At 44.3% G+C, this 16,725-nt stretch overlaps 1 pseudogene; it reads left to right on the top strand.

The window, feature by feature from the left end:
• Positions 1 to 6,461: 6,461 nt before the first annotated feature.
• Positions 6,462 to 7,789, top strand: LOC119378761 (uncharacterized; annotated as a pseudogene).
• Positions 7,790 to 16,725: the final 8,936 nt, after the last annotated feature.

Here is a 16,725-nt window from a genome sequence, read left to right on the forward strand (position 1 = left end):
AAAACGGCCGGTGAAATGATCTCATAACAGCTTTCGCTGTAAAAAAGCAGCGGCACCCTGCACGCTAGATGGCGTGCAGTAATCAAAGCGGCGTATCGCTTTGATTACTGCTGGGCGAAACCACTGAACATTTCACGGTGTAACCATGATCGCTTTAGGAGCTTCGCCCAAGCTCTTCATCATTCACCCGTGGATATGCTGTAATTTTTTCTACTTGTGCAGTTTGCAAGAAGTGTGACATGCTGACCCTCGTAATAATTGAAGCTGACGTAATTTTGGGACTCGGTCCAGCTTGTGCGAACCCACCGTCAGTGCTCGACTAATTTCCTTTATTTGCTGACGTGCTTTAGCTGAAAGGTATATTAGTTACTGTTTCTACGTATGAAGTTCATTCGAAGTTACCGCTCTTCTCACTTTTTTGAGTTATTCTGAACCTTTACTGTAATTTTGCTCAGTTTGTATCGATCGAGTTGACAGCGATCTGGGAACTACGGTTCTGCTCCCCGACCGCTATCGTCGGCGCCGTCTGCATTATGTGGCTGTTTGCAGATTTGACAAGCGCATGTGACAAACATGCTAAACAAGCGCTAAAATCTAAGCTAGGACAACCAAATCAATCAGACGGCGCAGCAGCGAATACTCTTTATCACGACTGAAAAAGAATACATTGGGACCAAACACACATATAAAAGAAGCGCACAACATTTCAAATTGAATGAACGAGAGAGCGCGAACAATTCATGTCAGGTTTCTATCAACCACTCCCCACCAACGAAGCAGCGTGAGCTCTCGCCCGTCTTGTCCTCGGCAATGATGATTTCTCACAGCACGGGCTTCTTTGGTGAGAACGAGTAGCAACGCCGACGCGGCGTCTTCGATGACGTGGAGATAGTCTGCTGTCGGACTTCAAACACGTCGCCAGTATGCCCTTCTCCACGGAACTCTTTAGCCGTGTCCTCAAATATCACATAAGCCACTTTCTGCAGGAACTGCGATGCCGCATGGAATGTCCCCGTGTTGGAAGCATTTGCTCATCAGCAGGGGGATGTTTTCTATAAGGGTGATCTTCTGCTGACTGGCGTACTTGGCCTTCTTGAGGTTCTCTTATCACGGCTGTCAGCAACAAAGCCACTGGAGCAGGTTGTGCTCTGGAGTTCCACGTCACCCTTTCGCGAGTGTGCACGAGTGTGGGCCTCCCGAATAGCGAACTCGGTGGTGCCGTCGTGCGCCTTCCTGAGATCTTGCTTGCATCCCTTGTGTTTGGTTCGTCCTGTTGGTGTACGCAAAACGGCCGAGCGCTGCAGGTGCTTCTTGTTTTCATTGCCTTTGCTAAATACAAGAAGCAGCCTGGACGCCGTCACATCGGCGTGGATGGACTCGTAGCAGTGGACGTACTCCGAGACATCACTCACGCACGTGCCGAGGCTGAAGGCAGTCTTCAGGGGAAGCGTCTTGCCCTGCGTGCCGAGGCTCAAGGCAGTCTTCAGGGGAAGCGTCTTGGCCTGCGTGCCGAGGCTGAATGCAGTCTTCAGGGGCAGCGTCTTGTCCTGCGTGCTGAGGCTGAAGGGAGTCTTCAAGGCCAGCGTCTTCCTCTGCGTGCCGAGGCTGAAGGCAGTCTTCAGGGGCAGCGTCTTGCCCTGCGTGCCGAGGCTGAAGACGGTCTTCAAGGGCAGCGTCTTGCCCTGCGTGCCGAGGCTGAAGGCAGTCTTCAGGGGCAGCGTCTTGCCCTGGGTGCCGAAGCTGAAGGCAGTCAGCAGGGGCAGCGTCTTGCCCCGCGTGCCGAGGTTGAAGGCAGTATTCAGGGGAAACATCTTGCCCTGCGTGCCGAGGCTGAAAGCAGTCTTCAGGGGGAACGTCTTGCCCTGCGTGCCGAGACTGAAGGCAGTCTTCAGGGGAAGCGTCTTCCTCTGCGCGCCGAAGCTGAAGGCAGCCTTCAGGGGCAGCATCTTGCCCTGCGTGCCGAGGCTGAAGGCAGTCTTTAGGGGCAGCATCTTGCCCTGGGTGCCGAGGCTGAAGGCAGTCTTCAGGGGCAGCGTGTTGCCCTGCATGCTGAGGCTGAAGGCAGTCTTCGGGGGCAGCGTATTCCCCTGCGCGCCGAGGCTGAAGGCAGTCTTCAGGGGCAGCATCTTGTCCTGCGTGCCGTCGTGTTGCTGCGTGCAGAGCCTGAACGCAGTCTTAGAGGGCAGCGCCTTCCTCTCCGTGCCGAGGCTAGCGCAAGTCTTCAAGGGGAGCGTCTTTCCCTGCTGGTCGAGGACCTCCTTTAGGTCTTCTCCAACCGTATCCATGACGGTGCTTGACGCACGTCTCTTCATGAGACACAACCTCGGAAGAAGGGCACGCAGGCCAGGCGGGGCGTCTTCTTCTTCCTCTTCTTCTTCTGCTTCTTCCCCAGACACCGCTAAGGATATAACCCACTACATCTACACATTCATAATCATAGAAAGCCGGGTAACAATGTATCCATTTATCTGAATCTCGCTATATGGTCTCTGGGTATAGTCCAATGCTCAACACACCTAGAAAAGGGGTTCACTATAGATAAGTTAGAATAGGTAGGTTGTTAACCAAACTAGAAGCGCTTCGCATGAAAATTAGGCACTTTCTACAATTTTAGTCTGAAAAGTTTTCTTAAAAAACATCGTAAATACGGGATGCGATGATATTCGTATCTCACAGGAGTGAAGTGTGTGTATAATTCATTGGTGAATTTTTGTTTTCACTTTCAAAGACGTCAACGACCTCCGCTGTTTTCCAGTCGCGTGGAAGCTGTCCTGTCGATCGCAATTTTTCAAGCGAAACTTGTTATGAGTTACAGATTTTGGTGGCGGCATTGTCGTAAGAGAAAAAAGAACCGGCGCCTGTGAGTGTACAGAAATGCGGTCCTCGAAAGTGCGCCAGTCCCATGCGTATTGCTATGCGCCGTTTTCCAAAAATTGATGCTCTCTTGATCGTTGGCTTGTCGACGATCGGCCGTTCCTGATATGGCAGTCTGATCTTTTATAGAGGTCACTTTTCATTTCACGTTGCTACATTTTATTGTTGCTTGGATATGAACGCAATCCCTAACGTTCCGGCGCCGGCGCCAGAACGTGAACTCTGCATTAGACATGATGCCAACTGCGTAGGTGCGCCCTCACGCCATACCTGCAACCGTTTGTGGCCTGAATGCCCGATACGAAATTTCCAATAGTGAAAATTTCGTCTCAGTTGGACATTCAATCCCGTGGTATATTGTCTCGCCGGAATGCAGCAGCAGTTTATTTCTATTCGCAATGCCCATGGACTGCCACGCCACCAAGCGGATCTCAGGAGGAGGGTTAGCAGACGACAAACCGGCAGCCGCTCCCTAGTTCGCCTGTGCTAGCCCGATTGTCAACGCTTTGATTGGAAAGAAACACTACGACTTTGCACGTTTCGTGAATCCGTGAAGAAACCAGGCCATCCATGACAAGCAAATTTGATTCTTTCTAGCAAGACGCGAGGTTTTCGTGAAAATACGTGGTGAAGCACCCTGGGCAAGTCGTGCTGCCAATCATGGCACACAGCGTGCACATTTCAGCTGCGCAAAGTCTTCTGCGGCCACGCAGGTTAGCGAAATGTTAGTGTCCGTCTTTTGCTGTCGAAACTCGCGCTATTTCGCTTGTATATAATATCCGTCGGTGTTTTTGTAGTGTATGAAACCCATAACATTATACTACGCAGCGTGTCGTGTGAGCTCGCTATGTCTTCTTCTATAACTGAATAATATCAGGGCCATCGTAAAAAATAGGTGATACAGTAAACTAAAACGCCTTACATTTTGTCGGAAAAGAGCTGTAAGAATCTTGCGAGCGACCATTCAGTCATTCGGGGCTGCGCTCGCTCCACGGCTATCGTGAACTACGACCAAGTACCGGCCGCGTTGGGGGCTCAATCTTGTCCTCAGCTAACGCATTCCCGCGGAGATTAAACGTGATTGATTGACTGATGGAATATGTGGATATCTACGTTAGTGGACCCCAGCTGGCGAAATTTGATCGGCAGCCCCGCTCTGAACGTCGTCCTTCACCCGTGTGTTGCTTTAGCCAGCGCTGCACTGCAAAATTATTACTTCGTTGATGGGTGGCAGCACACTGCAAGCAAAGTATTCTCTGAGCGCAGAACGCAGAGAAGGCGAAGCAGCACTCTGGGGAGGACATTTTTTAGATTGATTTTGACAGTGATGTTCAAAGAGACCGTGCACCTTGACGATGAGGATTTTTCACCGGACATTGAAGGCTGTGAAAGCACCGATAGCGACAGCGTCGATGAAGATACTACAGCAGCGATTGCCTTGCTGGTTAACCTATACCGCAAGCTTTTCACAATCGTAAGTCACTTTAATAAGATGGCTGACCCCTCTGTCATAGGAATTGTTATAGCACGAAAGTGGTTGATTGTTTATAGTGCATTGGTTTATGAGAGTTTTTACAATGTCTACTGTTGTTTGGGAGATACGTATAGCACCGCTTGATGTGGACGCACTCACGTTGACGCCTAATGGCACAGATCCGTACCGACGACTAACGTCCATGATCATGATTCAACCCTTGCGGTAGCTGAAGTTCTTAACATATACGTGGACACCGCATATGGTGAATTCCGCGCAAATGTGGCATTAACAAGCACATAATAAACACTGATATTCGATATGCACTCCTTCAAAGCGTCCTTTTAACGCGAAGAGAAACGCTACGCGCGTCGTGTTTTCCCTCTAGCCTGGCTGCTCACAGGGCGAGCGGGGAACGCGATGCGACTACGTGCGACAGCCAGGCGAGCGTCGGAGAGCTAGTTTTCGATATGGATGGATGCTATGAGTGAGGCCTGGGCTAAAGCCACCACCTCGCGGTCTGTAAAAGAGTTGACTTAATTAGACTTCCATCGTAAACGCGCCGAATGGGACGGTAGTAGCAACGGTGCGTTTTCTTTTTTCTCCGAGCCTGGTGGCACACATGTCACCATCCCGTTATAAAGGAGACGCTCATAGCATCTATCCACCCATCCAAGAGCACTGGGAGAGGAATGTGTGAAAGATAAAAGATGCGTTCATGTAGCCTCAGTTATATATTTGGCGGTTTCTCAGTGGGCTATACACGCCCGCCAGCCATCATCTCGGACCAAGAGGTGATGGGTTCGACTAGTGTCAACGGAGCTGTTTCTTATAGTTTTTTTTCTTTGCCATTTGATGGCGTTCATTTTTCTGACCTATTTCCGTGACGGAAATACGTCATAAAAATGTTGGTGGACCCCGGCAGAAAACACTTTCGTGTTAAAATAAAAGTATAATTTTTCTGATGCGGTGCACATAGCGCAACTTTTGTGGCCGCGTACTGCCAACAAGCTCGACGAGCGGAAACGAAACGTTCAGTCGCGTCCACAAGCCGCGCCGCTGAGTTGCCAAATGAACGTGACCATTAGCGATCGAACGGCGTCGTTGTTCAGAAATTCTTCGACGTTGCGAAAAGCTTGCGTGTACATTCGTTTCGAGGTGCTCATCAAACTTGTAACATCCGGGAGAAGTGAACTGTGCACTCCGCGTTCCTCACCGCACAAGTAATGATGACGGATCAACACGTTTAGAAACCATCGTCACGCTAAACATGCGGGCCTGTCCAGCAACGATGGCCTTACTCGCTGGCGGACTACTACTACGGAAATCCGACAGGCAGGCACGGTACGTATATTTGGAGTGCCGTTCAATTCATACGTTTTCTGTGGCGCGCACAGGATTTCGTAAAGAATCGTTGATGCACGGTAACGGAGCCGAAATACAACCTCTCACACCACGGTAAATAATGAGTTAGCAAGCATTTCTCATTTGTCATGGTTTGTGCAAGTATTTTGGCCTGACATTGGCGGCCGCGGCAGCATCGAGACAGCGCCTAAATCAGCACCTGCTTTTTCGCAGATACGAATCGGCTCTCCTGATACCGCATTCACCGAGCTTCTGCTGCTGTTGACGAAGGGCGGCGCGTGCGACAAAGCCCACGGGAGCCAGACACAATAGTCTTCAGGCGCCGTCTGAGTCACTGGTGGCCAAGCAGACCAACCTACAGTGGAGCCAGCCGCAACCGTCATACGGCGTCTCGGTCGACGGACAACTTATAAGGCAGTCAAACCAGGCACTGCGTTACATTGGCGGCCGCGGCAGCATCGAGACAGCGCCTAAATCAGCACCTGCTTTTTCGCAGGTTAGTATCCTTGAATTTTTTTTATTTCCCTTCTTTCGTTTTTTTCTTGATGCTGCTGCTGCTGCCAAACAGTGATGATGGCGTCTAATATGCTATGTTTGAACTGTCAGGTACGGCTCACGGAGTCGGACCTTTTTATCGTGTGCAGTGACTGTACTTCTACTTTTCATACCGGAAAATGTTCGGGAATTTCTGTGACAACGCTCAAGACAAAGGGGGAGGCGTATCGCCAAGCTTGGCGCTGTACTTGTCGGAGACAGAAAATTCGAGCGCAACCACCGAGTGAAAGTGATGAATCTGACCAGCAAGACATTCGCATAATGTTAAAGAACATAAGTTCTAAGCTTGACCAGCTGTTGCCACTGAAGGAAGTAGTAGAGGGCATAGAGGATTCCTTGCAATTCTGGTCGGAGCAGTATGATGAACTGCGGCAAACTACCGAGAAACATGAACAGGAAATTAAAGAACTCAGGCGCCGCACCGAAATACTCGAGAAAAACGAAAACGATGTTAATCAGCTCCAAGCTGAAATCGACGCCCTCTAATGGAAAAGCCGCCGCCTTAACCTCGAATTTCATGGCATTAAACAGACAGAAAAAGAAAATTTGATTGACAAGCTAAACGAACTTGCCACGCAGCTTGAGCTTCCACAGCTATCGGCTAACGACGTGGTCGCGGTTCACCGCCTACCGTCTAAGAAAGATAAAATACCCGGCATTATCTGTCGCTTTGTCAAGCAGACTGATAGGGATCGGTGGTGGTTGAACCGAAAGAAACTGCGTGACAGGAATGATGTGGTCTTTATGAAGGAAAATGTGACAAAACGAACACGTGCTCTTCTGTTTGAAACAAAAAACTGCGCCAAAAGGGCAATGTACAAGTATGTGTGGCACAACAACGGTCGGGTACTTGTTCGCAAAGCGGACGGTGAACAGGCGGTAGTGATTTCCACCGCAGATGATCTGGATAAACTAGGTTAAGAGCCGTGTGGTTTGCTAAACCAATGGCAGACACAAGCGTTGACACCTATGTGTTGCCCCAAGTATGTGAGCAACACATCGGGAAACCGTTCCTCAAATCATTTAAATGCTTTCACCTAAATATTCGTTCTGTTGTAAATAAGAAGTCCGATCTTTGCTTGTTCCTTGAACAACTCCGTTTTTCATTTGATGCAATATTATTAACAGAAACCTGGTGTACGAATGATCTTGATGTTTTACGCCTTCCATCCTACAATACATTTTATTTAAATCGTGCCTATGCACGCGGTGGCCGTGTGTGCATCTTTATTAAGGAAGTATTTACTTGTGAATTATTATCCGAACTTTCTGTCAGCACACATGACTGTGAAATGCTGTCAATTAAAGTGCAAAACATGGTATTAACTGTGTGCTACCGTGCTCCCAGTGGTGCTTTGTCTCCATTTTTCAGTTACCTTGAATCAATTGCAGAGTTCGTTAACGAAAATCACTTTGATGTTGTGTTTGGTGGTGACATTAATATTAATATGATGAAGAACGACTCTCTCAAGGAAAAGCTTGATTTTTTACTTATGGTAAATGGCCTAGTTAATGCAATTAATTTACCCACTAGAATAACTCAGCATTCCTCATCTTTAATCGGTATTTTTTTCACAAATATAAATTATGCAAATGTTAAAGCAGGTGTTTTTGCGTATGATATCAGTGATCACCCACCTATATTTCTTTGTTGCAACATACATATACGTAGTAAGAAGCCCAAATTAACACATTTTGTCCAGAGAATTACAGAAGAACGTTTATCTAGATTTTGTAGTCAAATAGAAGATACTTCTTGGGAGGAAGTGTTCAGTTGTTGTGATGCGAATAGGGCATACGAAATCTTTCTTCGTATTCTTAAACCTATATATGTAACTAATTTTCCTGTCATTTGCGTCAAGCAAGGGCGGAACATTCGAAAGCCCTGGATAAGCTCCGACCTTCTTTCTAGAATCGAGGAGAAGAATAACCTATAGCACAGATTTATTCAAACTAAAGACTGTGAGCTGTTTCGCCAATTCAAATTGTGCCGTAATCGCTTGGATAAGGATATAAAGAAAGCTAGGCGTAACTACTTTGTAAACTATTTCAGCGCCGCAGCTGGATGCTCTGAGCTTATGTGGAAAAAGCTAAACACTGTCTTAAAAGTAAACGCCACTCCTGAAAAGATTACGAAGTTAGAGATAAATGGTCAAGAGCTCTCAGGTACACTGCTTGCAGATGCTTTTAATAAGCATTTTGTTAGCACATTCCCGTTGGGCAACACAGTCTAAATAGCCTTCCCTACATTACAAACACAATCTTTTTAAACCCTGTAAATGAGCTTGAATTAATTTATATAACTCACCACCTAAATAACAGTAACGCAAAAGACATAGATGCTTTCCAGATTAAACCTATGAAGCATGTAATTGAACTATTAGCCCCTCCTCTTTCTCACATTTTCAACCTTTGTCTAAACCAGGCCTTTGTCTAAACCCCGTCTAATGCAAGCCGCACGTGTGACAGTGTAATTTAAAAAAGGTAATAAAAATGACATGGGTAACTATCGCACTATGTCTATTCTACCGGTGTTTTCAAAATTACTTGAAAAAATAATTTTAAATCTATTTAGTGAATTTGAAGAAAAACATAACTTTATAATACCGTTCCAATTTGGTTTCCGCAAAGGCCTTAGCACTGAATTGGCGTTATTAGCTCAAAAAATAGTGAAAACGCCAGGCCTGCGCTGAAACCGCAGCACAGTCACAGCGAAAGCTGAAAGAGTGGCGTTTCTAGAGTAGAGTAGAGTAGAGTAGAGCCTGGAAGCTGTGGCTCATACCCACACTGGGGGATTGGCCAAGAACCGGTTAGTTTTTAAAGGAAAAATTGAAATTGAAGTTCAAACTTTGTTTAATTAATACGAAAGAAGAATAAATGAATTAGAGTTAAAATTATACTACTAATAATAATATAGAATAGAATTGAATCAATAAAACCGATAATTTTGGGGAAAAATAGAAATAATATTTTGGGAAGGTAAATTTTACAATCTAAATCTTTTTCAACCTTTAAGAAACTCCTGCAATGCATCAGCAATCTTCCCGTCACTGTGGCCCAGAGAAACAGCCCCGAAAGACAGTACATTTTGTTCATTTATTTCTAATCTAAGCAGACGGAAAACAACACCTAAGGTATTTTTGCGCAAGGTAGAGTACCTCTTGCAGGAAATGAGAAAGTGCTTCGTTGTCTCATGTATTCCGCAAAAAGGACAATTAGGCGATGCTGCCAGACCAGCTCTGTGTAGATAAAAATTTAGATAGGGAGTTTGACAACGTAGTCTTGTGATTGCGACTTCTATTGCTCGTGATTGACATACTTTACTATTCCACTGATGATTTAAATGCTGGAATTCTAATATGGTCGTTAATGACGGTGCGGAAAATTCTTCTAACATCATTTTCCTCCTAAATCTAGCACCTGTAATGAATTTGGATGCGGGCAATACCTGAATTACCGGGCCATTCAATGATGACCTGGCTAGCGCGTCTGCCATTTCATTCATAAATATGCCCTTATGCCCAGGAACCCACACTAATTTGATGAACTTTATGTGCAGTGGAACTAATGATTTGAACGCATCCAAAACATACGAGTCCTCGTTTGCAGTGAGGGAGGAACATACTGATAGTGAGTCCGTCAAAATTATTGCGGAGCTTATTGATGCTTCTAATTTACGTAAGGCTAGACTGATGGCTAAAAATTCTGCTACAAAGATGGGCACAAAATCTGGAAGGCGAAGTGAAAACGACCAATCTAGAGTAGGAGAGAAAATCCCAATTCCACATTTTTCTTCATTTTGGGAAGCATCCGTCGCTATCACTGTCTTAATTGGCATATGCTCCAGGTAATCACTTAATATATCGTTTAATAATCGGTATGACATTAGCTTTGCATTTTTTGGAAAAATGTCATCAAACTGTATTTTAATAGAGTTGTTACTATTACTGATTATACACAGATCATTAATTTGAACGTTTATTTTGTCAAGAAGGCTTTCTATAACTAAAATTTGGGGCTTATGAAATCGCGGCCAATATAATCCAAAATACAAGTCAGGACGTGCAATAAAAACTGTTTCGGAACGTCTAACGGAGGATTCATACAGCCTTAGAAATGCCTGTACTGCTAACAATTTAAACCGGGTAGCAAGTGAGGGGAGTCTAGCTTCCATATACAGGACCTTTATTGCAACAAATTTAGGAAGACCTAGGCATAATCTCAAAGCTTGTCTCTCGAGAACTACAAGAGGATGAAGCTTGTAAGCAGCAGCCCCAGCGTATAATATGCACCCGAATTCAAGCACTGGACGAACATACATGCAGTATATTGATATAAGTGTATGTCGCCTCATACCTAATCGGCAATGACTGATCTTCCTTAACAGTCCGACTGCTCGAACACCCTTTGTTGCGATGTTTTCAATATGCGCCTTCCACGTCATAGATCGGTCATATATGACACCGAGATATTTTACTTTCTCTACTTGTGGAATAGGCTCGAGATGAAAGGAAAGTGACATGTGGATAGGGTCTTTTAATGGAAATGTTAGCACGGCGCATTTACTGACATTCAAATGTAGATGTATATTATCAAGCCAGCTTTCTAGTGCTGACAAGTATGACTGTAATATTTGGAACAGTTCGTGAATATCACCTGCTGATAAAAAAAATGCGATGTCATCAGCATATACATAAGTGTGGACATCGTCATGTAGAGGGATAGAACTCATTAGGATATTAAATAATACTGGGGAAAGGACTGCGCCTTGCGGGACACTTCTAGTTTGAGCGTAAATAGAAGACGAGATGCCGTTTTGGAAGCAATAGAATGTTCTATTTCTTAAGAATTCCGCAATCCACGCCTGAATATATTTTGGAAAGTTAAGGTTGTGAAGCCGATTGATTAAAACGATGTGTTCAACGCTGTCGTATGCTTTTGAGATGTCAAGAGTGACTAACGCTGCATATTTCCTTTCACGCCTAGCTAATAGTATACGACTTTCGAGATCCATATGGGCCTGCCATATAGAGCATCCTGATCTGAACCCAATTTGTGCTGGATTTAATATTTGTCTCTCATTAATGAAATTTATTATGCGGGTGTTTAACAGCCTCTCGATTAATTTTACAAAATTTGAAGTAAGCGCAATGGGCCGAATGTTGTCCAATACATACCCCTTACCCGGAATCTTAAGTAATGGTATTACCTTAGCTAATTTCCAATCTGATGGTAGCCATGCCATTCTTAGTGAGTGATTGATTACATCCAATAAAAACACTTGGGATTCCTTATTTAGCACTTTCAGCATTGAAGACGTGACTCCATCCGGGCCAGGAGCAGCTGATGGTAAGTTACCTAACATCTGTGATAATTCCGAACCGGAAATTTCTGAGAAATCTTCATCAAATAATGCTTGCAAAGGAGGTAGTGATAGTTGAGAGGAAAAACGATGTTCTAGCCCTCTACCAATTGTTTCCAACGATTCTTTTATTTCTTGCGGAGACAAACTGATAGAATCTGCATTGATAGGCCGCGGAATCATTTTCCTTTTACGCAGAAATCTATATAATGCGCCTTTATTGTTAGATTTAGAAAGGTAATCGAAAGTCCGAATATCGTAATTTTCTTTTGCGTTCAAAACAGTTCTTTTAAAAACACCAGCGTAGAACTGGTAGTCCTTCCAATTTTGAGGACATTGATTGCACAGCAACTTTTTCCAGGATGCTTTTCTACGTCTGTAGTCCCTAGAACAATCGTCAGTCCACCAAGGAGAGTTAGGATTGTGCGCAACTGACGAGACCACGAATTCAGCTTTCTCGCGAGAATTCTGTAAGACCGAGCAGATGCTCAACGCTTTCGACTTCGTGCTCATATGGAATATTGAAGCGAGTGAAGAAAGCAGTGATTGTTTAAATTTTTTGTAATTAATGAACTTATGCGCGTTCGAAACTGATGGGACAACCGGACTTATTATTTCAAATGTTATCGGCAGGTGGTCGCTATTTGTAGCGCAGTCAACCACTGACCAAGTCGAAATATTCAGGCTGGAGCTAGCGAAAGTCAAATCCAAGGCTGACGCGATGCGACCTTTCACGTACGTAGGGCTTCCTGAATTTAAGCATGTTAAGTGATTATCCTGTGACCAATCCCACAAGCGGCTGCCGCACGCATCATTTTTTAACCCCCACGTAACATGATGGGAGTTGAAGTTTCCTGCTAATAAAAAATTTCTTCCACACATGCCAATTATCGTGTCCAATGGCCGGGTGTCGTGCACGCCTGAAGGGAAGTAAGCATTGGCTATTGAAAAATTCTGACCAGACGGAAATTTTATGCTTATAACTAATATTTCATATTCTGGATCGAGCAGTTTTAATGTCAACTTTGCTTTGTGACAAATCATGTTTGATATCAGTGTAATTATGCCACCACCTCGAGAAGGGCGGTCTAATCTAAACGAACGATAATTCTTAAAATAAAAATTGTTCTCTGGAGAAAGCCAAGATTCTTGTATTAAAATTAAGTGAGGATTTAACTGAGAACTAGACAATGCAAATCAGTAATAACAGCAAATATCGAGCGACAATTCCACTGTAAAACTTTCAGGGATCCTATTTTGGCTGAAGAATTGTTGTGGAGATAACTTTCTCCAAAATACTCTCCTTCAGAACTTTACTGGGCGGAAGCTTTTTTGATTTAGTCTGAGGAGAAGGGGGAGCAGCACTGTTCAACGGGGACCGGCTGCGTTTTTGAGCCCGGGCCTCAAGATCGACATCTGTGACCACATGCAGGTCAAGCAAATGTTCCTGACTACAAGTACACTAGAAACGTACCCACTACGCCATAAATCACAATTTTTGTGAAGTTGGGAAGCACCTACTAAGCCATTATTCGTCATTCTGCGGAGAAGCGAGGCACCAGCTATACGTCTGTAAGGCATTATGTGCACTTTGTTGACGCGACGACTGATGACGATGAAGAATTATGGCTCAGCCCTTTGTAATGGGTTGGAAGCTTTAAACGGCCGACCAATTATGTAATTTGCATTGGGTGACGCCCGGTCGCTATTTCCCTCTCCCGTCATGCTGTATAACATACGCTGACGTGGGAGAGAGACGGGGGGGGGGGGGGGCGAAGAACTTTACTGACACCCCGAAGAAATGGATCATGCGCTTATGGGCTTCCTTGGCAACCAATACAAGTGCACTTGCGAGGAACCCACTACGCTATACATCATTTTAACTGAGGGATGTAATGATGTAATGATGTAATGTTACATCATTGTAACATCATTGTAATTTTTGAGAAGTAGGGCAGCAGGCACTGTGCCATTTTCGTCATTTTACGGAGAGCCGTGGTACCTGCTAAACGCATGTAAGGCATTATGCGCACTTTGTTGATGCTGTGCCTGATGACGACGAAGAATTATGGCAGAGCCCTTTGTAATGGGTTCGAAGCACTCAACAACGTACTCGTTGCGCAATTCGCATTGTGTGACGCCTGGTTACAGAATTCGCGTTGTGCGACGCTTGGGGCTTATTTTACTGTTCTACCACGCTATATTGCATGTGCTAATGCGGTTCCTTCCTGACATGAAGCCTGTATAGGACCTTTTTGCAAAGCAGTTTCAAGCACTGGCCTGGCTCAGAGGTTGAATACTGGGCTCCCACGCAGAGGACCCAGGTTCGAACCTCGTTCCATCCTGGAATTTTTTCTCTTCGTTTTTTTTTTCTTATTTCGAGCGATACTGGTTACGGACACCGGCGGCGGCGGCGGCGGCGGCGGACAACTACGGCGCCAAAAACAGCCGGTGAAATGATCTCATAACAGCTTTCGCTGTAAAAGACTTATATTAACGTCACTTAATGAAAGTAAGCTAGTCCTAGGAATTTTTGTCGACTTCACTAAAGTATTTGATCTTATAAACCACACCCTTTTAATAGAGAAACTATTACGCTATGGCTATCGCGGCAAAGCGGCACACCTCATTAAATCCTACCTACAACATCGTATCCAGAGAGTCGACATAAACCAGAATCTCTCTAGTCCTCTCGTCGTGTCTTCAGGTGTGCCACAAGGCAGTATCTTGGGCCCATTCCTTTTTAATCTCTATATTAATGATATTATCAACATAAACCTTCAGGCAAAATATATAATTTACGCTGACGATACTAGCATCTTTTTTAATAGGGAATTCGGTTGATGAATTAATCGATGAAGCCAACTTAACCTTACAGAAGTTAGACGAATGGGCACGTCAAAACAGTTTTAAATTAAATACAAATAAAACAAAAGCTATGTTATTTCGCAGTAAAAATAAAAAGATTACTGTTAATAAAGATATAACACTAAACTCCTCGCCCATCGCCCTCGTATCCAGCTTTAAAACATTAGGCGTCGTCTTTCAGGAAACATTATGCTGGGATACACATGTAGATTGCTTAGTAACAAAAGCTGTCTCAAGTGATTGGTATTGTTTACCGCAATCGCCATATACTGCCACAGAATGTTATGATGCTAATTTTTAACAGTTTGTTTCAGTGCCGACTTAATTACTGTCACTTAGTTTGGGGCACCACTACTCAAGGAAATCTACACAAAGTACACGTTCTACAAAAAAAGTTCCTACGCGCAATTGAAAATGTCCCAAGTCACTTCCACACACGCGAATATTTCTTAAAATATGGGGTACTGCCAGCCACAACACTATATGATTACCGTTTGTGTAGGGCGTATAAACAAGAGTTAAAAACTAGATCGGATTTTCTTAAGGACCTTTCCAGGTTACAAGAACACACCACTGCATATGCAACACGTGAAAAGGAATACTGGAAAATACCAACAGTGCGAACAACATATGGAAAACAAACACTCAGAAATAACTTACCAAGATTATTAAACAGATTAATTTGCGAAGGGCTACAATTAGAGAACATGTCTTTTAAAGCTATACGCAGTTTTTTTTAACTCAAGACAGATAATCTTGAAAAACATTCTTCTGATGGCTCTCATTTGTAAATCTTTCACATGTGTATGTGTTATCTTTCTTTTTTGGTGTTCTGCAATAACCAAGGTTACGTGTGAATAATGTTATTATCTTGCGTTTTTTTTTCTTTGTCTCTGCAAAGGACTGCAATTTTGTAAAGTTAGACATAATTGTACTTTTTTCTATATGTGTCTTGTTATATTGCTGATTTATGTTGATATATTGTTAATATATCGCTGCTGTTTAGACTGCTGCTTTATTTTTATATGTGTCTTGTGTTATATATTGCTATATCATGTTGATATATTGCTAATATATTGCTGCTGTTAGCGCCAATGAGGGGGCCGGCGGCTTCGTTAAGCTGTCTAAACGACAGCTTTTACCGCCCGCCCCTTCGTATCAATCACTGTATTGATGTGAAAATAAAAGTCATTGTCATTGTCATATCCACTTCGGTGCAGTTCATGACCTCATCCGGTGAAAGTGGCACGGGCCGTCCGTCCACTGTTCCTATGCTAACAAACGGATTGACCCTCCTCTGGGCGCCATCTTGAATCGCACAGCGCGCCACCTATAGTTCGTGGGCATTGCGAATTTGCTCAACACCCTCTAGACTCCAAGGCCTGAAGACCACCGCCGTGACGTCACGAAGCGGCGGCGGCGGCTGCTCGCCACCGAGCAGTGAAGGTCAGCGTAGTAACGTCTGCTGTGCGCTTTTCCGTGACCTTTATTTCGTCAGTGTTCCTGTTTTGTGCCTAAGTATTCCTTTCCCAGGAGGGAAGAAATTGCGTGCAAATATTTACGGACAAATAAACCTCACTTATTTTGACAGCTTTTTTCCCTTGTAAACAGTAAAAAAAGTGCTTGCTATTGTGAATAGCAAGCTCTCAAACAGAGTTTTGCATAGCTTATGGCGTGTATTTCAGCTCGGTAGTAAGCAGAAATAGATATATCAAATGTCCAGAAATTTCGCATAATTTTGTTCATCGGTTCTTGTTCATAGATTCGGTAGGTAGCAGAAATTTGCGAATGATTGATATATCGATCATAAAAGAGTCGGAATACGTAGTCGCACCTCGAGGAGAATCATCTTTGCGTAAAACATTCAGGGAAGTTCGAGTAATAAAGAAAAAGCGATTCACAGGAACACGCTAACGTTCGACGTTTAGTAAAACTACAAGGTTAAATGGTAGCGCGAAAGTGTGTATTCTCCATACATTTTCCTGGTCGAGTTGCGCTTGCCAATGCTTGGAAAATTTATTGGGCAAGTAATAAATCTCAAACCAGGTCGCGAGCGTGCTTTATAAACGAGAACGGGAGACTGATAGCATCTTGCCTGAACAACTTTATTTACAACGGAGCCAAAGGCACTTCCAGAGCTATTTCTAGCTGAGCAACTTTCAGCTTTTCCTTCTTTGATTTCCATTCAGCTTCTAAAATCTTATCATTCTGCTGAAGAAATTCTTGA

The sequence above is a fragment of the Rhipicephalus sanguineus genome, unplaced genomic scaffold (genome assembly GCF_013339695.2).
Source record: "Rhipicephalus sanguineus isolate Rsan-2018 unplaced genomic scaffold, BIME_Rsan_1.4 Seq964, whole genome shotgun sequence".
Lineage (NCBI taxonomy): Eukaryota > Metazoa > Arthropoda > Arachnida > Ixodida > Ixodidae > Rhipicephalus > Rhipicephalus sanguineus.